The sequence below is a fragment of the Limanda limanda genome, chromosome 8, assembly GCF_963576545.1.
Source record: "Limanda limanda chromosome 8, fLimLim1.1, whole genome shotgun sequence".
Lineage (NCBI taxonomy): Eukaryota > Metazoa > Chordata > Actinopteri > Pleuronectiformes > Pleuronectidae > Limanda > Limanda limanda.
The window spans coordinates 1,816,607-1,838,762 of NC_083643.1; the positions used below are offsets into that span (position 1 = coordinate 1,816,607).

Sequence of the window (22,156 nt, forward strand, 5' to 3'; positions counted from 1 at the left end):
GCGAGCTCTGGAAGTCGGGAGGCGATATCGTCGGGGGGGGGGGTGACTTTGCCCTGCAGGTGTGACAGGGGAAGTTCAGCTTATCAGATTGATGGAGACTGTCTTGCGATGGGGGGTGGGGGGGTGGAGGGTGGGGTAGGGGGGGGGTAGTTGGCTGGTAGAAAAGTGTCTGTCGACTCCTCCTGATACCTGCCTCCCTGGCTCAGATGATATGGGAGATAATATTGATAATATTAAACGCAATAACTGTGTCTCCAGCTCCAGCCCCTGCAGGATAAAATCAATGTGCCATTCAATGTGATTTATAGCTGAAAATAATGGCACTGTTTAGGCAGGGGGGGGGGGGGGGAGGTGTGTGTTTAAATGTGTGTGTGTGTAGAGGGGGGGGGAGGGGGGCCTGCTTGCTTAAGACTGTGTACATCCATGTTGCCACGTAGGAGTGTTTGTGTGTGGATGAGGTTGAAAGGTGGATGTGACATGAAGATGGATTGTGTGTGTGTGTGTGTCTGTGTGTGTCTGTGTGTGTGTGTGTGTGTGTGTGTGTGTTGATTTATTTGACAATGCTGATCCCATCTCACAACTGTTGCATTAATAAGGCCGGGGGTGTGTCTGCGTCACGTGGTCACACGGCGTTTATGGCCTCTATCGATCGGGAGCTATCGCTGTTTATCGGAGTGGGAATGCAAAGAGTCAACATGGTCTTTGTGCAGACGGCTGGGGGGGGGGGGTGGAGGAGGAGGAGGAGGAGGAAGAGGAGGAGGAAGAGGAGGAGGAAGGAGGGCAGAAGTTACGAGAAGGAAGAGGATCGAGTCAGGACGAACAGGAAGTGATTTTTTAAATCCAGAGTTACACTGACGTCACTTTAATAAAAACCTGGAGAGCAGATACAGACCATAATAATAATAGAAACACACACGTCCTCCAACAGCCCAACAATTCAATTCCTCCATTTTAATTTTTCAACAAGATTCAATTATTCATTATTTTCTGAGAAATTGATTTGAATCTCACAATGTTGTAGAAAGTGAAAACCCCCTGATCTGGAAGTTTCCTGCTAATCTGTCACCATCAACTGATGTTGTCACGGTAACAATAATTCAACCGATCAGTCGATGTGACACATTTCTGTCGTCACGGTAACAATTGTGAAAATACATTCGAGGGGGGGGCGGGGTTTGACCCTGACCTCCTCCTGACCTGGACTTTGCTGCTTCACACGTGTCGTCACCTGACTGATTAGGAAGGTCACCGGTATTAGTTTGATACTGAAACACAAAGATCATTTTAATATTTAATATAATTGTGATCCACCGTGACCTTTGCCCTCCTGATGATGATGAGGATGAGGAGGAGGATGAAGAGCAGAGAGAGAGAGAGAGAGAGATCTTCACCTCAGATAAACCAGACGAGCTGTGATGTAACGATTCATCTGATCTGACTAATCAACAGTCTCCTGCTAATAGAGAGGATGAACTGATACCAGAGAGGAGGCAAAGGTCAGGGTTCACACACACAGACACACACACACACACACACACACACACACACACACACAGACACACACACACACACAGGTCCACGTGCAGAACAACCAAGTGACTGATCAGCGAGCAGGAGTCTGTGTAATCAGCTCGATCAATGGCAGTGATATCGCTGCTGATTAGAAGAAGAGGAGGAGGAGGAGGTGACAGGATGAAGGGAGGAGGAGGAGGAGGAGGAGGAGAAGGAGGAGGAGGGGATTCTGGGTAACGGATGTAGAGAGAATAAAAAGAGAAATAGGTGGAAAACCTGATAAACAAAGGAGGAGGTGAAGGTGCAGAAAGTGAAGAAGTGGTTTGTGTCGACTCTTTGATTGTGGAGCTGCAGCAGAATCACAGAGTGGATCTGGTGTGTGTGTGTGTCTGTGTGTGTGTGTGTGTGGGGGGGGGGGGGGGGCGCGTTGTGTTACACAGCTCAGGGAGTCATTTCACCGCTGCTTTGATCAGTAGACAGGAACAGCCACTACCAGACACACACACACACACACACACACACACACATACACACACACACACACACCTTTGTCCCTGGAGGAAGCCGATCTGACATTTTGAGCCGCCGAGTCAACATCATGTTTAAATAACATGTTGTTGATTGTGTTGTCTTGTGTCTCTAGAGCCAAAGACGCAGGAGTCACGAGGAGGCGGAGCCAACAAGGAGGAGGGGGAGGAGGAGGAGCGAGGACGGAGACCCAGCGGGGGGGAGGAGGAGGACGAGGAGGAGGAGGATGAAGAGGAGGCGCCGTGGAGAGGTCCAGGTCAGTTCACTCACATGGTCCCATGAGGAAATCATTCATGACGAGTTCACTCTGTGTCGAGCAAATAAAAACACATCTTTCATAACTTGAGATGAAGCTCAGAGAGATGATCCCAGTGGCGTCTGTCTCCTCACTCACTGATGTACTGGTGCTACTGGTGGAGCTGGTCGGACACTGGGCGTATGTCAGTGTGAGAACAGTTAGTGGACGAGTGTTCCTCAGCTTTGGAGAAGTTCTAGTTTGGACTCGTGTGCGTCTGGAGGCGTTTGGTTTCTCTTGGTCGTCACCCGTCCTGTTGTCCTGTTTGAATGAACCTCAACAGAACATCTCCAACGTGTTCACCTGAGGATTCATGTTGGTCCTTCAAGTGTTAAGAATAAATATAGAAATCTCCAGAACGTTCAAGTGAGGCCAGCCGCAGCTTGAAGGAAGCGTTTGACACCGGCACCAGCCCTTAACACCGAAAGCTCTCGAATCTCATCGCCTTTCCAAGTTGTGTCTTCTATGTGTGTGTCTGTGGAGAATCAGAATCAGAATCAGAATCAGAATCAGAAGGTATTTATTGCCAAGTAGATTTACACCTACCTGGAATTTGCTCTGGTTATTGGTGCAAACAATGAAGATAGAAACATAAAAACACAATAAATACACCACACATAAGGAAAACAATGATAATAATAAAAAACAATACATATTTACTCACTATTTACTTCTTATTTACTCACTTTTTTCTAATATTTATACAATAATAAATGTCAACACACCTGCTTGCTGTGAATCCTCTAGGGAATCAGCTGCTGTGTGTTGTCCTGTTTGCATGAACCTCAACAGAAGATCTCCAACGTGTTCACATGTTGGACTTTCAAGTGTTAAAGGACCCATGGTAGAACCATTTTACCACAGTTGATATGGTTCCTTGGGGTTGTACCATATTTTGGTCAAAATACCACAAGGATCATTTAAAACAGCATCTTTTTACCCTGTCTGAAACAGCCCTCCTCAGATTGACCTGTTTTGAGTGCCTCCATTCTGGTCGTAATCCCATTCGACGCCCTCTAGAGTATCGTTTCTGACATAGAGGAACCACAACATATCGCGGGAGTTGTTTTTTCCAGAGTTTTTGGGATGGTAGACATGTCAGAGACCCACATTAACTTGTAGAAGCATTACATAAGTGGCATTTTCATAATATGGGCCCTTTAAGAATAAATATAGAAATCTCCAGGACGTTCGAGTGAGAGCTGCTGCAGCTTGAAGGGAGCAGAAGTAACGTTTGTCACCGGCGTCTGTCTTGTCGTCTTTCCAAGTTGTGTCTTCTCTGTGTGTGTCTGTCGAGAAACATCATCAGAATCAGAATCAGAATCAGAATCAGAAGGTATTTATTTCCAAGTAGGTTTACACCTACCTGGAATTTGCTCTGGTTATTGGTGCATACAATGAACATAGAAACATAAAAACACAATAAATAAACCACACATAAGAAAAACAATGATAATAATAAAAAAACAATATATATTTACTCACTATTTACTTCTTATTTACTCACTTTTTCTAATATTTATACAATAATAAATGTCAACACACCTGCTTGCTGTGAATCCTTTAGGGAATCAGCTGCTGTGTGTTGTCCTGTTTGCATGAACCTCAACAGAATATCTCCAACGTGTTCACCTGAGGACTTCCTGTTGGTCCTTCAAGTGTTAAAGGACCCATCGTATGCCCATTTTACCACAAGTTGATATGGTTCCTTGGGGTCTTAATGAAATGTCTGTACCATATTTTGGTCAAAATACCTCAAGGATCATTTAAAACAGCATCTTTTTACCCTGTCCTCAGATTGACCTGTTTTGAGAGAGCCTATGATGTAAATTCTGGTCGTAATCCCATTCGACGCACTCTAGAGTATCGTTTCTGACAGAGAGGAACCACAGCATATCGCGGGAGTTGTTTTTTTCAAGAGTTTTTGGGACGGTAGACACGCCAAAGACCCACATTAACGTGTAGAAGCAACACAAAAGTGGCATTTTCATAATATGGGCCCTTTAAGAATAAATATAGAAATCTCCAGGACGTAACGTATGTCACCGGCGTCTGTCTTGTCGTCTTTCCAAGTTGTGTCTTCTCTGTGTGTGTCTGTCGAGAAACATCATCAGAATCAGAATCAGAATCAGAAAGTATTTATTGCAAAGTAGGTTTACACCTACCTGGAATTTGCTCTGGTTATTGGTGCATACAATGAACATAGAAACATAAAAACACAATAAATACACCACACATAAGAAAAACAATAATTACAATAAAAAACAATACATATTTACTCACTATTTACTTCTTATTTACTCACTTTTTTCTAATATTTATACAATAATAAATGTCAACACACCTGCTTGCTGTGAATCCTTTAGGGAATCAGCTGCTGTGTGTTGTCCTGTTTGCATGAACCTCAACAGAATATCTCCAACGTGTTCACCTGTGGATTCATGTTGGTCCTTCAAGTGTTAAAGGTCCCATCGTATGCCCATTTTACCACAAGTTGATATGGTTCCTTGGGGTCTTAATGAAATGTCTGTACCATATTTGGGTCAAAATAGCACAAGGATCATTTAAAACAGCACCTGTCTGAAACAGCCCTCCTCAGATTGACCTGTTTTGAGAGAGCCTATGACGTCAATTCTGGTCGTAATCCCATTGGACACCATCTAGAGTATCGCGGGAGTTGTTTTTTTCCAGAGTTTTTGGGACGGTAGACATGCCAGAGACCCACATTAACGTGTAGAAGCACTACAAAAGTGGCATTTTCATAATATGGGCCCTTTTAAGAATAAATATAGAAATCTCCAGAACGTTCAAGTGAGGGCTGCTGCAGCTTGAAGGAAGCAGGAAGTAACGTTTGTCACTGGCGTCTGTCTTGTCGTCTTTCCAAGTTGTGTCTTCTATGTGTGTGTCTGTGGAGAAACATCATCAACACACCTGCTAGCTGTGAATCCTCCAGGGATCTGCTGGTGTGTGTGTTCTCACATGGACTCACACTGACTCTCTGCAGCTCAGAGTCGGGAGAATCTCTGGAGAAGGTTCCGGAGTCTCTGGAGATTTGTGTTCCCACATGTTGTGCGTCTGGAGAAGCTCTGGAGATTATTACCCAGAGTTCAGTGCGTGTCTGACAGCATTGGTTTGTATGTGTGTCTCGGACATGTTCTATTGTGAGCATCTTCCAGGACCAGTTGTGTTGTTGTAGCGTTCCTCTGAAGGAGACGTGAACATGACAGACCAGGGTGAATGTTTTCACACACACACACACACAGACACACACACACACAGACGGAGATAACGAGTAAATCGCCATAATTTTATTATTTATTTCCTCTCTTATCGAGCTGTGTGTGGTTATTTATTTCTCTGTGTGTGTTTGTCTTCAATGAGTTAAACAATGCAGCAGATTACCTCTATCTCACATTCGTTCCTTTTCAAGCTGCGCACGTTTTATGTACGTCTCTGCACGTGTGTCTATACAGCCTCGTGTGTGTGTGTGTGTGTGTGAGTGTGTGTGTGTGTGTGTGTGTGTGTGTGTGTGTGTGTATTTTAATTCCTCTGCTGGGGACGGGAGGATGTGTTCATTATCGTCCTGTCCCAGCCTCGTCCCTTTAACAGTAATTGGAGCGATATTAATTGCTGCTCGCCGGCTGGTTGATGGTGGCACTATGATGCTCACTGATAGGGCCGCCTCCCTCCCTCCCTCCCTCCCTCCCTCCCTCCCTTCCTTCCTCTCCTCCTCCTCACAAACTAACTGCCGGGTGAGTGAGGCAGGGGAATGGATGAGAGGGGGAGGCAGGCGGGGGGGAGAGAGAGTAAGGGAGAGAGATAGCTTCTCTATCAGCTCCGGAGCAGGCGCTGTCTTTATCAGGAGCACGATTGGCAAAAAGGAAACTTTGACCGGTCTGAATTTTTCTCTTATCGTCAAGCCTCCCCTCCCCTTCCTCCCTCCCTCCCTCCCTCCCTCCCTCCCTCCCTCCATCCATCCACCTTCTCCTCCTCTGGTCTCTCCATCACCACTAACAACCCCGTTAACAGCCCACCACCCCTCCTCTCCAGCCCTCCACACATCTCTCTCCCTCTCTCTTTCTCCATCTTGTCATTGTTTCCCGGCTCTTCCTCTTTGTGCCGGGACCAGACTCAGCAGCCGATGTTCTCTTGTTCTTACCGAGTGTTCCTCCCGTTGTGTATCGCACACTTTCCCATAAGCAGACGAGAGGAAGAGGTTAAGGCTGGTGTGGAAATAAACATGTTTTTTAATCTGCTTTGGCATTCCACTCGTTTCTCAGTGTTTCTAGACGCTCGTGCTCCAGGGACCAGAAGTTTCAAGCTTCTAATCTCGAGAGGTTTTCTCAGTTTGGTCGCTCCGAGGCCTCTGGAGCCTCTGGAGCAGCTGGTGTGACTCTCACCTTTATGCAGATCTCCTGGTTTGTCTCACACGATATTAATTTGTTGTTTCACGGCCTTTCACACTTTGCAAAAATACACGTTTCCACAAAGTGCAGATGTTAAAACCTCTGGTTTGTGTGTGATCACTGTTCAAACCGAGTGTTTCACAGTGAACTTCACGTTTCCTCTGTTGCTTTGTGTAAAGGAACAGCAGCAGTAGATACCAGTTCTACCAGTTCCTCTATGTCGAGTTCACACTACATACATTTGCAAGTTATACATCTAAATATAGCATCACTGCACCACATTACACTGGTGACATCACCTCGACCACAGTGTTCTTCACAGTGTCTGGACGGAGATGTTTTGAATAGTAGTGAAGGCCTTATTATATTTATAGTTTAATGTTTTAACTTCCAGCTCTTGTGTTGTTCGTTTGAATCCGTTATTTAAACCTCTTTGTTGTCACAGTCGAGAGCAGAAGATTTAAACCTTTTCTCATCGCAACATTTCTGTGGAGATAAAAACACAAAATGCACGACTGACAGGAAATATTGATGATCAGTTTCCAAATGTGAAGATTTGCTTCTTATTTCAGTTTTATTGAGTTGCTGTAGCCGGTGAGCTGTCAATCAAACGTCAGACAAAGTCCCTGTAAGAGAGACAAGAGATTAATGACTTCATTGATTAACTTATTATTTACATCCTTCATTGACAGCTGATCTAAACAGTACGGACGGATCTTCTTTATAGAAATGATGACCTGTAGCTATTAATTACCAGTCATCTAATATTTTTTAATTGCAATGAATATTGGAAAATACAAATTTCAATGTCTAAGAGCTTCATGTGATTTTTAAATAGTTTGTTTTATTAGTTACGGCAATCTTTTTTTTATCAATTTTCAATTACCTATTATCACAATTCTTTGTTTTATCATGTTTCCACACAGTCTCATATAATAAATATATGTATTCACTATGAATCAATCAATTTAATATTATTTGTGAGATTTATTTTAGTCTGATAAACTCCCGTTCCTCACATGAAGGTTTTTCGTTAATTTTCTGCTCACAGTTTGTTTTCCAACCTCATGATAAATATCTTGAAGTAACTTATTAAAACGATTCCTTGTCTCGGTCTCGTTGTGATATTAACATGAAACAGAGAAAACAACAGCAGACGATTTGACTTCCTCCTCGTTTTGTTCCTGCAGATACTAACAGTTCATTACTGGACTCGGAGGGTTTCAATCCTCACGTAATGAGCTGTTCATGTGTCAATCTGAATCACTTCCTCCTCTCTGATGAGAGTCGGGCGGATTCTTCTTGTTTTGCTCGAACAAATTTCTTCCAACGCCGTCGATTGATGTGAAAAAACATTGGAAAAAAATAAAAGGACAATAAGCTTTTAAATGTCTCCGGCTTCTGCGGTTTGGTAGCTGGTGTTGAGACAAGGGAGACGTCGGGGGGGGGAGTGGGGTGGGGGGGTGTCCTCGGTCACTTTGACGAGCGGCGGCGGCGGCGGTGGCGTTGAGGAGAAGTCTAGGTGGGAGCTCGCTCCTATCAGGGATTGAGAGATATGCTAAAGCCGCCTTTTTAATCTTCAGTGTGTCCATACTGCATGATATGCAAAATAAATTATGAGCAGGAGGAGGAGGAGGGGGGGGCGGGGGGGGGTAGTATCTTCTGAATGACCTTGCGAGCTGGAGGGTTCAATATTTTCTCCCTTGCTGCTTAAAATTCTTGATATGCAAAACGGGTGTGACAGTAATCCCTTGTCATTCCGGCTGGCGGTCGCCACACATTCTCTCTCTTTCACGGCTGCGTACAGAGGGAGAGCGGACGTACCACCGAGCGGCGAACAGGGTTCAAATCCCAGGAAACGTTAGAAAATAACCCAAACGTGCAGCAGATAATGAAAAGGAATGAAAAGGAAAAAGCGTCAAATCAAAAAGACGAGTCGTGAGTTCAGACACGACGGCTCCAAGATGTGAAGCCACATTATTTTTCTGATGGCCCCCTGGTGGCTGGCTGCTGTACTGGTCATAAACCCTGCGTCCTCCATGTTAGCAGACGGGACATTGATCAGAGTCAAAAGTCAAAGTAAACGTTAAATAAATGTTTTTCCAGGACATGTTTCTACCATTTTATCTAATTCTTATCAAACTGATGTTTGTTTAAATGTTCATTTTAAGTCGCGTTTGGTTTTAATTGGATCGGGGACGCGTCGGCCATCTTGTTTTTCACGCTCTGGTTTCATCTCACACGGACGAAGTGATCCGGGTTCACTGATACTTTCCAGGCACGTTATGCAAATGTGACTCCGCCCACATCTCGCTGTCCTCAACCTCAATAAATGAGCCTGTCAGCAGCATCACATGCTCCAGTGAGACTTTGTGATCCAGTGTATTTCTACACAAACGCACACACACACACACACACACACACACACACACACACACACACACACACACACACACTCACAGAGGTAGTAATAACTGAGATCATTACCACAGACAGTAAAATGCTTTTTACAGGTGTTTGAAATATCTCTGTTGGGGAGGATAAGCAGTTTAATTTAAGAAGAAAGCAATTTGAAGACGTCAGCTGAAAACTCTGGGAATCTGTGATGTTCTTTTTCTATAGTGTTGCTGCCAATTTCAAGACCGAACGATTAAAAGTCCCGTAAAATAATCTGCAGATTTATCAATAATAAAAACAAATGGTTCACTGCTGCTCAGTGGAACAGATTGAACATCTTTAGGTAAACGACAAAAACACAGTTTCATGAAACGATTATTGATGGAAAAACATTTTAGGACTCAACAGCAACGTTTCAAAGTTAGTCGATCTCCACTGGAGCCTGAAGGATCTGGATGTGGGAGAAAGGACCTGGAGGAGGAGAAGAGGAGGAGGAGAAGAGGAGGAGGAGAAGCTGAAGAGGAGAAGCTAAGGGGGAGAAGCTGAGGAGGAGAAGCTGAGGAGGAGAAGCTGAAGAGGAGAAGCTGAAGAGGAGAAGCTAAGGGGGAGAAGCTGAAGAGGAGAAGCTAAGGGGGAGAAGCTGAAGAGGAGAAGCTGAGGAGAAGAAGCTGAGGAGGAGAAGCTGAAGAGGAGAAGCTGAGGAGGAGAAGAGGAGGAGGAGAAACTGAGGAGGAGAAGAGGAGGAGGAGAAGAGGAGGAGGAGAAGCTCAGGAGGAGAAGCTGAGGAGGAGAAGCTGAAGAGGAGAAGCTGAGGAGGAGAAGCTGAAGAGGAGAAGCTGAAGAGAAGCTGGAGGAGGAGAAGCTGAAGAGGAGAAGCTGGAGGAGGAGAAGCTGAGGAGGAGAAGCTGAGGAGAAGCTGAGGAGGGGAAGCTGAGGAGTAACTGAGGAGGAGAAGAGGAGGAGGAGAAGCTGAGGAGGAGAAGCTGAAGAGGAGAAGCTGAGGAGGAGAAGCTGAGGAGGAGAAGCTGAGGAGGTGTTTGGAATAAAGAGGAATATTGAGTTTAGCGTGCAGAGATAACTAATGAAGGGTGAGAGAGGTGCGGATGTTTAAGGATCATGGAGAGCGAGGGATGAGGGGTGAGAGATTTGAAGAGGTGTAATTCAGATAGTGAAATTAGAGGTGGGGGAGGTTAAGAGATGGAGAGATGAGGGAGATGTAAAATGAAGAAATGACAGCTCGGCTCAGACGTAGAAAATGTTTTAATATATCTCAACGTTTCTGTTAAAATATCATTTTAATTTATTACAAGTTGAGTTTGTTTTCATATTTTTTAATGAACATCAAATGAAAGAGAGACATTTAATTCTACTTTATTATCTTGAACTATTGATGAAGGTGATATTTTGGAATCGCACCATTGTCCCAAGAAGATGAACTGAATTCATATTTTGATCCCCTGATATATATTATATATTTAATGTTTATGCCTAATTACTTAAATCAATCAATTCGGAATAATAAATCATCAATTTAATTTCTCTTTCCTGCTCAAACTAATCAAATAATTATAATTACGACTGAATATATTTAAAAAGCACTTTAAAGCTACGTCTGCTGCTCAGGGTTCTAGAGACGCAGCTTTATTCACAAATAAATGTTAAATGTGTTAAATTTTGAATGTTGCCACACAAACACAAAGATGGAGGAGGAGATGATGAGGTGGGCGTGTCAGGCGGTGGCGTGGAGTCAGGTGAGGTCAGGAGGAGAGAGGGCAGAAGGTCAACATCAGGATGACTCGGTTTATTATGATCCCAGCTGTAGTGTAACAGTGACTTGTTCCTCGTTCGTCCTCACACCTCCACGTCCTGTTCTCCCCCCCACCCCACCCCCCCGTCTGCCTGCCTCCATATCTCCAGCCTGCAGACGCCTCCGCTTCACAACCCGGTTTCCCTGCGAGCTCCCTGTCACTTCCACCCGTCAATCACAAGGCTTCAGGAGATCTGATTGGTCCTCACGTGTCCCGAGGGCTCGGCTTGTCACTTCCGTCTGGAAAGAAGCCGATGGAAACTTTGTGGGAAAGTTCAGTGGAGATAAAATTTGGATACAATATTCATATCGGTTCTTTATTTTCATTTTTTTCCCATGAACCTTCAGTTGTGCGTCAGTGTAACCAACAAGAAGACGTGTGTGTTTGCAGTGGAAGGTTGTAATTTACTGCAGGTGCCTGGAGCACTTGAAGGCATCACGGCCTCCTGCCTCCTCTCGTGATCTACAGCTCAAATTCTGAGTGACACCAACAGTCTGTCACACGTGTCCTCTCGTCTGCTGACTCCTCTCTCCAGCCTGTCACCCTCCTCCATCCCTCCCTCCATCCCTCTCTCCATCCCTCCCTCCATCCCTCTCTCCATCCCCGATGATTGATAGACGTGAGGCCTTAATCTAAAGGAACATTTCTCCGTCTGTCCGGCTGCTGTCAGCCCAGCAGCTCCCATCCAGCCAGTGGTAGAGGCCTGGTGCTGCCCCCCCCCTCACACACACACACACACATCCTGCACCTCTCACACAGAAACACACACGTGCACTCAACTTGTCTCTGCACACATCCAACCATCTCCCATACCGATAGAAGCCCCTGGTGGTGGGGACTGGTAACACTGCAGTGGTCTGTGCTCCTCTGGCCCCGCCCACGTCAGGCTGAGTGGAAGAATCCTCCTGTGCGTGTTTTCTATTATTCTGATCTCATATCGATGAATTAAAACTATTAATTAAATACATTTCAACAACAAGCTCATTCGAAGCTTCACATGATTTCCTTCCTTCAGTTTCCTTCAGTGAAGCGAACATGTTCCGTTCAGATGCTTCTGTGTTTTTCTTTCTAGATACGGACTCTGACAGTTTTGTGAAGCTCGTCTCATGTTCCTTCTTGTCTCTTCCGGCTCTTGTCAGTTTAATTGTTGAACCTCTAAATGACCCTGAGTGGGGCGAGCGAGTCTCTCTCTCTCTCTGTAACTTCCTCCTCGTCTCTCGCCGCCGCCGCTCGGCGCCGATACCGGCCTGATTGAAATGTCCTTTTTCCGCGGAAGCCAGAAGGAGTTGTTAAATCAGACATGAATTAATGATTGAATTAATTATTGGAGTCACATACCGTACAATTAATTCTGTGGCTTTGCCTCAGTCTCTTCCCCCCCCCTCCGCTGTCTGTGTGGAGAGAGAATGTCAAGAAACATTTTCTAATTAATTTATGTGTGATTATCAGGGATAGTTTCTGGAAGGTCTCCACTTTCAATTTGTGACAGGGGGGGGGGGGCAGGGCTGTTAGAGATGGAGCTGGTGGTGATGTGCACGTGAAGCTCGTGCACGTGAAGCTCGTGCACTCTCACACACATGCACTCATTAAGGTGCACACTCTCGTGCACTTTCTCCTCCTCTGACATAGTTTCACATTAGATTGTCTCCTTCATGTCTCTCCAGTGACGGATGTTTTACTGAGTTAAGAAAACTGTTGGTTATTAATAATTACATTATGACCCTGAAATGACCTTTAACCTGACCTTGGACTCCAGTGAAGCAGACGTGGAACAACTGTGAACGTGTCCATGTGAATCTGTGAGAACGGTTCGATTTCTCACTGGATCGATATCGTCAGGAAACATTTTCCGTCTGAATCTCTCGTTTGAAGTTTTCTTCTTTACAACACGTTAATATTTGTCTTATTTAAAGTCAAATAGACCTTTAGGCATCGTGGATTCTGTGGTTGGAGACTCTGATCTCAGTCTTATGGAAGCAGTCGCTGACACTAACTTACTTTTCACCATCGCTGTTCCCGTAACCAAGCAACCACCTGCAGCTGCTTCCTGTTTACACCACATGACCAGTGCACGTGAATGGTCATGTGACCCATGTTTTCTGATATGGAGCTTGTCTTTTTAAAATGAAACCGTGTGGACGCAGCCAGTTTATGGGAGGAGTCAGGATCCAGCATCAGAGGAACTCGACCAGCTCCAGTCAAAGCTGTGGTTTTGGTCCTGAAAGGTCAAAGGTCAAAGGTGATGTGATGACGTCCTGAAGTGAAACATGAAGAACCACAGAGCTGCTGGTTTGCTCTGTGGACGGAGGGTTTCTCATCTCGTCCACAGTCACTTGTTTCCGTTTCACTTCCTTCGTCCTCTGAACAGAAATATAAATGATTCCCCCCCCCCACCACCACCTCGCCCCTCCTCATTTTATCTTTCTTCGCATATTTGTGAATTTGCATGTTTGCTTCTTGCTCTTTTCTGCTGGTGTATGTGTTTTGTAGATAAAAGTTCAGCAGTGCAGTTAAGAGAAATTAGTTGGGTAAACAGTGGTAAATGTCAATGATAAAGTTCTGTTGAAGCTCATCTGATTAGCGCCGGCGACGCAGGTGTCTTATCTCGCCTGTGCAACAGAGGGTAAAATGGAAATGATTGCCGTGGTCCTGAGCAGGAAGATGTGTATCCACGGAAATGTCTATCTGCCTCCGAGCCGAGCCGGCCGGACTCCAGGGACCCGGGGGGGGGGGGGGAGATGGTGGCGAGCGCGGCGAGCGTGGCGAGGGGGGGCGGAGAGAAGGTTCAATCAGGTCTCGCCTGGTGCTGGATTGACGCCTTTTATCAGGCGACATTATAAATAACTTCAGTGGTCGTTAATGTGGAGAAGCGACACGGAAACAAAGGTGGAGACATGAAACAATAATTCATAATTCAGGAAGCACCAGATTAACTGTTTGGTGAGTTGAGGTCCAGATGTGTAATGGAAACCAAGATGAGTCCGAATATATATATAATATCTGTGGTTTGTGAAAAATAATCCTCATGAAGATATATATATTTTGGTCTTTTTTATAATCTCTCAAAGAAAGAAGAAAACCTTAAATGTGTTTTGCTTTACTTCATATTAATATAGTTGTTGTTTGTTGTCATCATGGCCAGGTTCCACTTCCTGTGAGAGTGACCACACAGCAGGGGGTCTCACTTATAGACAGTTGATGGATTTAATATGGAAAATATTTGGTCTGATTTCTGTCTTATCAGTTAAAATATGTAGTTGTGTGATTTCTTCATTCTTGTAACTTGGATCCAGATCCAGCTTCATTTAAACGTCTTCTTGACACATGAAGATTAATTTGGTCTTTTTTTAATCTCTCAAATCCAGAAGAAAACCTTATATGTGTTTTTCTTTACTTCATATTAATATATTGTTTCTTGTCACCATGGCCGGGTTCCACTTCCAGTGAGAGTGACCACACAGCAGGGGGTCTCATTCATAGACAGTGGATGTTGTTAATGATGGAAAATATTTGGTCTGATTTCTGTCTTATTAGTTAAAATATGTAGTTGTGTGATTTCTTCATTCTTGTAACTTGGATCCAGATCCAGCTTCATTTAGACGACTTCTTGACACAGAAATGATTGTAATTACAAAGGGTTTGACTATTTACTTTAATGTAAATAAACTCACCAATCACTTTATTAGGAACACCATACCTTAATGCTTCATGATGTCCCTGAACTGATCAGTTAAGAGCGTTTGTATTTGTGTTCTTGGTCGATACAGTTGAAACTGAAACTTGGACGTTTCCTCTTCCTCTCTCTCTCTCCTCCGGGCGTGCCACGAGAGAGAGAGAATAGCAGCGGGACGTGCTGGGATTTGTCATTCAGCAAAGGTTACACCCCCGACTATTAGTGCGGGTCGGAGCAGCACGCAGATAAAGATTTCCTGTTGTGTGGTGTCAAAAAATCAATAGCTGCGCAGCGATGTGCTCATTTGATATCAACAATAGTCTTTTTAAAAATCAATTAGGGCGAAAGGAGGAGAGCATCAGTGTCGGGTTCCATCTTCTTTTAACCCTTAGTCCACATTGATATCCAGGGCGGCCGGTGGAGGAGGCTCATCACTCTGTCATCGTGCGTGATTTGATTATTCATGTCTGACTAAGAGTTGGTGGAACCCGACGTTCACGTGAAACTTTAATTCCAAACACAACTTATATTGAATGGAAGTGGTTGAATTAGTAGAAATTACAATTATTTAGATTCTTCATTAATTGGACTGTGATAAAAACTCTCAGCTTCTCAACCAGCCTGTAAATCTCAGCCACAGAAATCATCTTTAGGTAAGATCTCGGTTTTGGATTCTTCCCAAAGTTGTGGACAGTTTCCACTGAGAACCATGTATTAATATTATGACGTGTCAGTTAAGATAAGAGCCCACCCACACATTTAATTAATTTCCCTTCCAGGTTGACTCTACCTGGCAACACAACAACTAATCTGCCTGTTTGAGTATTGAATAACACTTCTCTCCCTTCTGTTAATCCCAGTGGGGGCTGTGCTGCAGTCTGTTAATTTATGAAATTCATATTTAGTAATGCTGTAATGTTTGATGGCAGCTTCACTGTCACTTCAACTTTCCAAGCGTCATCTTTTTAAACATGAGAGATCATCGTTGAGTGAATGTTTCACGTTCTCTGATCTTTGCAGACTGGACCAACCGACCAATGTCCAAACAATATTTTACTGCTTTGGTAAATATTCCTTCAGGTTTGTGTTAATAAAGAAAAACACTGAAATTGGGTCTTTTAATATTTCTGCCTTTTTGTAGCCTCTGTATTGATATTTCAATATTTCAGTCCCTCTACAGCTTTTCTAATCTTTAATAAAGTTAAATGCTCTGGTTCTCTCTGCTCCTCCACCTCCTCTGGTTCTCTCTGCTCCTCCACCTCCTCTGGTTCTCTGTGCTCCTCCACCTCCTCTGGTTCTCTCTGCTCCTCCACCTCCTCTGGTTCACTCTGCTCCTCCACCTCCTCTGGTTCTCTCTGCTCCTCCACCTCCTCTGGTTCTCTCTGCTCCTCCACCTCCTCTGGTTCTCTCTGCTCCTCCACCTCCTCTGGTTCACTCTGCTCCTCCACCTCCTCTGGTTCTCTCTGCTCCTCCACCTCCTCTGGTTCTCTCTGCTTCTCCACCTCCTCTGGTTCCCTCTGCTCCTCCACCTCCTCTGGTTCTCTCTGCTCCTCCACCTCCTCTGGTTCACTCTGCTCCTCCACCTCCTCTGGTTCACTCTGCTCCTCCACCTCCTCTGGTTCTCTCTGCTCCTCCACCTCCTCTGGTTCTCTCTGCTCCTCCACCTCCTCTGGTTCACTCTGCTCCTCCACCTCCTCTGGTTCTCTGTGCTCCTCCACCTCCTCTGGTTCTCTGTGCTCCTCCACCTCCTCTGGTTCTCTCTGCTCCTCCACCTCCTCTGGTTCTCTCTGCTCCTCCACCTCCTCTGGTTCACTCTGCTCCTCCACCTCCTCTGGTTCTCTCTGCTCCTCCACCTCCTCTGGTTCTCTCTGCTCCTCCACCTCCTCTGGTTCTCTCTGCTCCTCCACCTCCTCTGGTTCTCTCTGCTCCTCCACCTCCTCTGGTTCACTCTGCTCCTCCACCTCCTCTGGTTCTCTCTGCTCCTCCACCTCCTCTGGTTCACTGGTTATGGTTTGAAGTTTCGATGCTTGAAGAGAAGTTTACCAGAAACTTCACGTGTTGACCTCTCTCTCTTCTGATTGGTTGGAAGGAGCGACGCCTCTGACATCACTGCTCCACATCACACGTACGATTTATTGAACATTTCAACTAAAAACCGCCCAGAAATATCTGGATTGATCCTAAAAATCCTGTAACGACATCATCAACTCGATCGTGATCTGTTCATAATGGCTGCCTGCCACCTTCAGCTACCCCCCCACCCCCCCCAACACTCATCAGTTAATTGCTTTAGTCATTTCATTAATGACAGGCTGATTGTTTTATTGTGTTGGCTCATCAAAGAGGTCTGGACGCCCCAGTGGCTGCTGAAGCGTCCGCAGTGATAAGCTTTTGTGTCTGTGTCTATGTGTGTGTGTGTAGCTGCTGACAGGGTGTGTATATCACTGTGATGGTGTGTGTGTGTGTGTGTGTGTGTGTGTGTGTGTGTGTGTGTGTGTGTGTGTGTGTGTGTGTGTGTGTGTGTGTGTGTGTGTGTGTGTGTGTGTGTGTGGGCACAGTGTGTGTTCGGCTGCAGGGTGGCAATGTGGCCTCCAGTGTTTTTGTGAGTGAGAGATTAATTGTGTTGTATATGCACGAACATGCAGTAACCAGGTGACTCTCACAGGTAGCTAGGGAACTATTACTACTTCTATTACTTTGATATTTCTGTGTGTGTGTGTGTGTGTGTGTGTGTGTGTGTGTGTGTGTGTGTGTGTGTCTGTGTGTGTCTGTGTGTGTGTCTCTGTGTGTGTGTGTGTTTGTGTGTGTCTGTGTGTGTGTGTCTGTGTGTGTGTGTGTGTGTGTCTGTGTGTGTCAGAGCTAAATCAGTGAAACTGTGTAGACACTGTGGAGCTGGTTCATAATGATAACCAGCTGTGTGCTGTTTGGAACGGGTCATCTACACAAAAACAGACACACAGAATGATGTGTGTGTGTGTGTGTGTGTGAAGGTGTGTGACTGTGTGTGTGTGTGACTGTGTGTGTGTGTGTGTGTATGCACTCCAACAATAACGTGTGTAGTATCATGCAGAGTGACCGTGGTGGTTGCAGCCTCGTTGATAAGCAGCACTGGGTCTCTCTGCAGGTCTGTGGTGGGCGGGGGGGTAATTAACAGGGATTAGGACTGTCGGAGGCCTGGTGTTGCCCCCCCGATCACAGCTGACCTGCTGGGATTAGCAGAGCGCTCTCATTAAGCGGGGGTGCACTGATAGCTCTCTCTCTCTCTCTCTCCTCCTCGTTTAACCACACTCACCGACGCCCAGCTGCTGACGCTGCCTGTAATTAACCAGCTGCTCTTCAGCATCTGTACATTTTTATTAATCATATCATCAATAATCAGATTGATAATAATACCTGAGAAAGTGAGCTTGATACTCTCAGCTCGCAGCGTTCTCACTTTTTAAAGAAGAAGAGATTAAACTGTTTCCTCAGAGTTGGATCCTCTCGTTCACGCTCATCACGATTCAGGTCACTAACGAAACCAAAGTGCAGATATTAAGGACAATATTAAGGATATTAAGCAGCACAGGACTGGTTATCATTATGAACCAGCTCCACAGTGTCCACACAGCTTCTCTGATTTAGCTCTGACACACACAAACACACACAGACACAAACACACACGCACACAAATATCAAAGTAATAGAAGTAGTAATAGTATTAATAGTTCCCTAGTTACCTGTGAGAGTCACTTGGTTACTGAATGTTAGTGCATATACAACACAACTCATCTCTCACACACACACACACACTGGACACCACATTGCCACCCTGCAGCCGAACACACACTGTGCCCACACACACACACACACACACACACACACACACACACACACACACACACACACACACACACACACACACACACACACACGATCACACTGCTATACACACCCTGTCAGCAGCTACACACACACACACACATAGACACAGACACAAAAGCTTATCAATAAAGAATCTGTATCTGTTGTTTAAAATGAAGCGTTTGGGAAACAAGACCAACTGTTGATTTGTATAATGAACACAAACAACAACAACGGTTTTGCTACGTTTGGTTAGCACGGCTTCGTCTGTGAACACGTTAGCAGCGAAGGTTAGCATCACTTCACGATATTACTGACTCGCATGTTCATCCAATGTTGCTACGCTAAGGAGATATCCTATATGATGGATTGTTGATATTGACTTTATCGCCACCTACTGGCTACATGCTCGTTTTAAGCATTTGCACCAAAAAGGTTGGAGATCCAACTTGCAAGATCAATAAAAGATTATCTAATCTTATCTTTTTTCTTTTTGTAAAACCAAGAGGAAAATAACCACTCAACATGAAATCTGCAGTAGTTTAGATGAGACCATTTTGAGATAATTAAGCTACAGACAGCCTCACTTTCAGAATGCAACTCTTTTGTGTTTAAATGTGATTTCCACACAAGATACTTTAAAAAATAATATTTGATATTAAAAAGCCTGGTTTCTCAAGAAACATTTAAGCTTTTGGATCCAGAAGGAGTCGATCATCGCTGTGTTCAGGTTCTCTTGGCTGGTTCCTTATTTTTCCATTAATATTATAATCCTCTTCTCCAAATCTCAGAATAATTTTCTGCAATATGGCTCCTAATACAGTGTTGTAGGAAATACTGCAGAGATCTATAGTAAATAGACGTGTGTGGAGTGCTGGTATTTATAAAGAATATTGTTTTGGATCTGAATCATGATCCAGATGTTTCTGATCTGTACAGTAATAAAGGATCCAAAAAGTTGGAGATCCCACTTGCCAGATCAATAAAAGATTATCTACTCTTATCCTTTTTTTTTTGAAAAACCAAGAGGAAAATAACCACTCAACATGAAATCTGCAGTAGTTTATATGAGACAATTTTGAGATAATAAAGTTACAAGCAGCTTCCCTTTCAGAAACTATCCAAACTCAGGTCCCTGTGGTGTTTGAGATGTTGAGAACCTTCAGTCCTGAGAGCAGCAGGATGAACACGTGTTCATTTACCCGTGTTCGTGTCAGGCTTGTTTATAAGTTAATATCTGTGTTGGCTCTCTGAGGTCAACTCCTCACGCTGTTGCACAACGAACGGTCAATGGAGCTGGTCAGGTTGATAAGACGCCCATGTGACCGTGATTGGCCAATGGCACGGCGGCAGACTGGACATTGATGGAGTGCGGAGATAAGGAAGGTCAGCGTGGCCAAACCGGGGCCCCGTGATGATAGGAGATAGGAACCGGTCCGACAGACGCTGGACTTCAGACTCTGCTGCCAGCAGGTTAGACTGACTGAGGAATCAGGTCTCGGGTCATCTGACGCTGACCCGGAGCTGGAACATTTCAATCTACAGCAACAAGCTCCACGTTTTCTAATTTTGTCACTATTTCAATCCCTCTACAGCTTTTCTAAAACTAAGTGAAATGCTCTGGTTCACTCTGCTCCTCCACCTCCTCTGGTTCACTCTGCTCCTCCACCTCCTCTGGTTCACTCTGCTCCTCCACCTCCTCTGGTTCACTCTGCTCCTCCACCTCCTCTGGTTCACTCTGCTCCTCCACCTCCTCTGGTTCACTCTGCTCCTCCACCTCCTCTGGTTCACTCTCCTCCTCCACCTCCTGGTTCTGGTTTGAAGCTTCGATGTTTGAAGAGAAGTTTACCAGAAACTCACGTGTTGAACTCTCTCTCTTCTGATTGGTTAGAAGGAGCGATGCCTCTGACATCACTGCTCCACATCAACGTACGATTTATTGAATATTTCAACTAAAAACCGCCCAGAAATATTTGGATCCGAAGCTGGAACATTTGAATCTGACGACCGCAGCCCCAAGCTCCACGTTTTTTTTAATTTTGTCAACAATACTTGTGAAATGAAGCTTCACCCAAAAGCTTTGAATTAAAGATGAAGCCCAACCTGACCCGGGCTGGTCGGAGGCTTCAGGTCAGATCCTGTTGCGTCTGGCACCAGAGTCACGCTCTCATGTGGCGCCCGGGGCTCGACCGAGACAGGAGCAGAGCCGGTGACACCAGAGCACCGGGACTGGACCACAAGGTGTCGGTGCTAATGGAGCAGAAACCACCGGGTCAGCTGGTCACCTCCACCACGGAGGTCATGTGATGGTTGCTGTCTGTTCGCGGGTTTACGCAAAATCCGTTGAGCTGATTTTCTTGAGACTCGGTGGAAGCGTGTGGTAACGGCCAAGAAAGAGCTCGTTAACTTCAGAGCAGATTCGGTTAAAGGAGGTTAAGTCTGAGATTGCAAATGTAGTGAAGGTGACTCACATAATTCACCCTTGTTCTTAGTGTAGTTCTATACACTGTTGTTTCATGCAGTTATATAATTAATGTGTTAGGCATAAGTATGACTGTGCCGGGATCGTGGTCCCGTTAAATATCCCATGTGGGTGATTGATTGATTGATTGATTGAATATTTATTTAAGCCTCGGAAGACACATTGAGGGATAAGACCCTCATTTACAATGGTGCCGAGGGGACAATAAAAAAGTTGATACATTAAAAGTTAATACATTGAATAAATAGGAATGAAATAAATATGCATATATATATATATACACAGTAATACAAGGTATAAAACAATGCTTGCTGGGTAACGTAGCGCCATTTTGTATTCATTGTTTTGATCTGCAGAAATAAACAGGACACACACTTGTGTACCCAACTTGAGGAACTGCCTTTTGTGTTTAAATGTGATTTCCACACAAGATACTTTAAAAAATAATATTTGTGATTAAAGAACCCCGGTTTCTCAAGAGATATTTAAGCTTTTGGATCCAGAAGGAGTCGATCATCTCAGTGTTGGTGGTTCCTTATTTTTTCCGTAATATTATAATCCTCTTCTCCAAATCTCAGAATAATTTTTTGCGATATGGCTCCTAATACAGTGTTGTAAGAAAATACTGCAGAGATCTATATTATATAATCAGATGTGTGTAGAGTGCTGGTATTTATAAAGAAGAATTGTTTTGGATCTGAATCATGATCCAGATGTTTCTGATCAGTACAGTAATAAAGGATCCAGTCAGCAGATGTGTTCTTCTTTATTAATAGTGAGTCTTTAGTTCACGATGTTCTGACTTCCTGTCGCAGCTTCTCCGACTCATTATATCAAACTGCCGTTCCACTGACCTCCCTGGATCCCGCCCACTTTCTTCCCTCTAACCACACTCACACTTCCTGCTCCCTCCCTCCCTCCCTCCTCCCCTCCATAACCCTAACCCTCCACCGCCCCCCCCATCCCCCCCCACCGGCTGTGGGAAAGCCATTTTATCAGCGTCTGTCCGTTGTTCTCTGGTGGGGAGAGATACAGAGAAGATAGATGAGTGTTTTGACATGGAGAGTGTTAGACAAACACTCTTATCAGGCCCGCCACTTTAGACCGACCCCCCCGAAACAGTCGCCTGAGCCATGGACCAGATGAGTGGGGGGGGGGTGAGGAGGTGGGAGGAATGGAGCGTTGGGTCTTTTATTTTGTGTTTGTTAATGA

The 22,156-nt window shown here is 44.8% G+C and overlaps 1 protein-coding gene across 1 annotated transcript in view; it reads left to right on the top strand.

The window, feature by feature from the left end:
* The first annotated feature begins 2,244 nt into the window (after positions 1-2,244).
* Positions 2,245-22,156, top strand: part of zfpm1 (zinc finger protein, FOG family member 1) — a 46,035-nt gene continuing 26,123 nt past the window's right edge. The window contains exon 1 of the mRNA XM_061077308.1: positions 2,245-2,296. The gene's annotated coding sequence lies outside the window, so the exon portion shown is untranslated. The remainder of the gene's footprint in view (positions 2,297-22,156) is intronic.